The sequence below is a fragment of the Schistocerca piceifrons genome, chromosome X (genome assembly GCF_021461385.2).
Source record: "Schistocerca piceifrons isolate TAMUIC-IGC-003096 chromosome X, iqSchPice1.1, whole genome shotgun sequence".
NCBI classification, from domain to species: domain Eukaryota; kingdom Metazoa; phylum Arthropoda; class Insecta; order Orthoptera; family Acrididae; genus Schistocerca; species Schistocerca piceifrons.
This window is the reverse complement of record NC_060149.1, coordinates 95,363,417-95,367,465: the sequence shown is the minus strand read 5'-3', so window position 1 is coordinate 95,367,465 and position 4,049 is coordinate 95,363,417. Positions and strand designations below refer to the sequence as shown.

Sequence of the window (4,049 nt, the reverse complement as noted above, 5' to 3'; positions counted from 1 at the left end):
AGTTCAGAAGGTCATGTGACGTGTAAAGTGACTTAATGATGTCACACAATTTCACCGTAATTCTGCCCAACGAAACCGTGTACGTGTCACACGATGGTAACGTTGTCACAATTCCTCTTACCCACATTTCACCCCTTCTTTAGACGCCTCTAAAATGTAGGTTAGAGCAGCGACGCCCATCGTTGAGATCACGTTGTTTTCTCATGGGTGGCGGAGGAAAATATTTCAGACACACCGCTGCTCAGAATTGACGCAAAAAAGTCCTCATGGGTGGCATAAAGGGCGTAGATGAAGCCACTCCTTCCCTTGGGGCGTTGGTACATTTCGCAGTGGAAAGCGGCGGTTCGCAGTGCGATGAGCAACTGGAATAATTCAGGTGAAATTGGGTGCCAATGTGACTTCATTAACCCGTTTTACACATCAGTGAGCTTCTGAGCTCTGGCCTGCATTTCGCATGTGTCGACATCTTCCTGTCTGAAGTGTCGTCAAGCCGGAGGGGATGTGGCGCGCCACACTATTGCACCATTAAGACAGAGGAAGACTGCACTGTAGTTCCTTCTCTAGATTTTCGCACAGATGACAAAATGGTAGATATCGAAATAGATCACAGAGGGATAGAAAAAAAAAATTAAAATCGCTCAAAAGAGGAAAGGCCGCTGGATCTCATAGGATACCAGTTCGATTTTACACAGAATACGCGAAGGAACTTGCCCCTCTTCTGGCAGCGATGTACCGTAGGTCTCTAGAAGAGCGTAGCGTTCCAAAAGATTTCCAAGAAGAACTGATGTGCAGAATTATAGACCTATATCTCTAACGTCGATCAGTTGTAGAATTTTGGAACACGTATTATGTTCGAGTATAACGACTTTTCTGTAGACTAGAAATCTACTCTGCAGGAATCAGTATGGGTTTCGAAAAAGACGATCGTGTGAAACCTAGCTCGCTATATTCGTCCACGAGACTCAGAGGGCCATAGACACGGGTTCCCAGGTAGATGCTGCGTTACTTGACTTCCACAAGGCACTTGATACAGTTCCCCACAGTCGTTTAATGAACAAAGTATGAGCATACGGACTATCAGACAAATTGTGTGACTGGATTGCAGAGTTCCTTGATAACAGAACGCAGCATGTTATTCTCAATGGAGAGAAGTCTTCCGAAGTAAGAGTGATTTCAGGTGTGCCGCAGGGGAGGGTCGTAGGACCGTTGCTATTCACAATATATATAAATGACCTTGTGGATAACATCGGAAGTTCACTGAGGCTTTTTGTCGATGATACTGTAGTATATCGAGAGGTTGTAACAATGGAAAATTGTACTGAAATGCAGGAAGATCTGCAGCGAATTGACACATGGTGCAGGGAATGGCAATTGAATCTCTATGTAGACAAGTGTAATGTGCTGCGAATACATAGAAAGAAAGATCCTTTATCATTTAGCTACATTATAGCAGGTCAGCAACTGGAAGCAGTTAATTCCATAAATTATCTGGGAGTAGGCATTTAGGAGGGATTTAAAATGGACTGACCATATAAAATTAATCGTCGGTAAAGCAGAGGCCAGACTGAGATTCATTGGAAGAATCCTAAGGCAATGCAGTCCGAAAACAAAGGAAGTAGGTTACAGTACACTTGTTCGCCCAATGCTTGAATACTGCACACCGGTGTGGGATCCGTACGAGAAAGGGTTGATAGAAGAGCTAGAGAAGAGCCAACGGAGAGCAGCGCGCTTCGTTACAGGATCTTTTAGTAATCGCGAAAGCGTTACAGAAATGATAGATAAACTCCAGTGGAAGACTCTGCAAGAGAGACGCTCAGTAGCTCGATAGGGGCTTTTGTTGAAGTTTAGAGAACATACCTTCACCGTGGAGTCAAGCAGTATTTTGCTCCCTCCTACGTATATCTCGCGAAGAGACCAAGAGGATAAAATAAGATAGATTAGAGCCCACACAGAGGCATATCGACAATCTTTCTTTCCACGAACAATACGAGACTGGAATAGAAGGGAGAATCGATAGAGATACTCTAGGTACCTCCCCCCCCCCCCCCCCCACACACACACCGTCAGGTGGCTTGCGGAGTATATGGATATAGATGTAGATGTAGAAGGTTGTAGGCGGCTTTGTGCCAAATTTCAGACTTCTACGTCGTATTGGGAGACAGTTACGGGGCTTTGAGAAAGAGATCCTTTAATTACGTTGCGCAGTGTAGAATGAAAGCATGGCTGCCCTCGAGTTCTTAGTGGCATTGTCACAAATATATATTTCTTATTTGTTGTTATTATTTCCCCTCCCCCCACACAGACCAGGCGGATGTTGGGCTGTAAGCGTTACTATCACCCTCTTCAGCCAAAGGGGAAACAGAACACGATAAAAGCAGAAACCGATAAAAATAAATTGAAAACTGAGATGGGGTGATTTGAAAATTTGAAACAATGAATTTAATAGAGATTTTATATAAAATAAACTTCATTTTTCCTGTCGTTAATTTTAAGACAGGAATGCGAAAAGGGACATCGATAACAATAAAAATACGTTTAAAACACTAGGCATGAAATTGTGGTCTTGACAATGAAGTGCTACACTGTCAGTAAGAGGTGAATGACCTGCCATAGGAAAATAGAATGTCGTTTGACAGAAAAACGTCAGAGGTTTAGTACAGTAGGAGAGTGTGAATATAAATATGGAGGGCTGATGGGTAGTACTGATGGAGAAGAAGTGGATGTTGGAGAGACATAAAGGAAGGAGTAGTCTGAGATGTCGGTGAGACCATAATGTGAAAGGGGAAAAGTGGGTAAGGAGAGATGGAGAAAGAAGGGGAAAAAAGGATCCGTGGTGAGGTAACATGGATGGTATGGAATTATAGTTGGTATGATGGGTAAACGTCCGGAGGATTTCAAGGTCTGGGGGAGGGAGACGGTTGAAATGCTGTTGGGAGAGATGTGGATAATGTGCAGGTGTAGGGTTGATGTGATGTACTGGTATAAGCGCTGCAGCGTGCTAGGAACAGATGTTAGTGGGGAGAAAGTAGAATTATTGTAGTCGAGTTTGTGGATGGTGTAAGTTTTCTCGAAGGTGTTCAGTTGTGAGTGAGGAGAGCTAGGAATTTGATGAGATGATAATGAGTCGATGTGGAGATAGGTAAACATATGCAGAAAGTAAGGCCGAGTGCATGACGTTGAAATATATCTGTTCTGTTGCGACGATAAAATGTAAACTGTGTCATGTCACAGAGGTAAATGTCATATGTCTGTCCTTAGTTTTGATAAGGTACATGTTGCGACTGTCAGACTCGAGTTTGCTTGGTTTGCTGAGAAATCAAGATTTGTTACGAAAATAACATGAATATGTGTCTAATACGAATATGTGTCTCTTAACCAGAATGAGATTTTCACTCTGCAGCGGAGTGTGCGCCGATATGAAACTTACTGGCAGATTAAAACTGTGTGCCGGGGCGAGACTCGAACTCGGGACCTTTGCCTTTCGCGGCCAAGTGCTCTACCAACTGAGCTACCCAAGCACGACTCACGCCCCGTCCTCACAGCCTCTGCCAGTACCTCGTCTCCTACCTTCCAAATTTTACAGAAGCTCACCTGCGAACCTTGCAGAACTAACAATCCTGAAAGAAAGGATATTGCGGAGACATGGCTTAGCCACAGCCTGGGGGATGTTTCCAGAATGAGATTTTCACTGTGCAGCGGAGTGTGCGATGATATGAAACTTCCTGGCAGATTAAAACTGTGTGCCGGGCCGAGACTCGAACTCGGGACCTTTGCCTTTCGTGGGCAAGTGCTCTACCAACTGAGCTACCCAAGCACGACTCACGCCCCGTCCTTGCCCGCGAAAGGCAAAGGTCCCGAGTTCGAGTCTCGGCCCGGCACACAGTTTTAATCTGCCAGCAGGAAGTTTCATATCGGCGCACACTCCGCTGCAGAGTGAAAATCTCATTCTGGAAACATCCCCCAGGCTGTGGCTAAGCCATGTCTCCGCAATATCCTTTTTTTTCAGGAGTGTTAGTTCTGCAAGGTTCGCAGGAGAGCTTCTGTAAAGT

General features: G+C 44.7%; 1 non-coding gene across 1 annotated transcript; it reads right to left on the bottom strand.

Moving 5' to 3' along the window:
• Nucleotides 1–3,740: 3,740 nt before the first annotated feature.
• On the bottom strand, nucleotides 3,741–3,815 carry Trnas-cga. The gene has a single exon. It is a non-coding gene; the product is annotated as a tRNA-Ser (tRNA).
• Nucleotides 3,816–4,049: the final 234 nt, after the last annotated feature.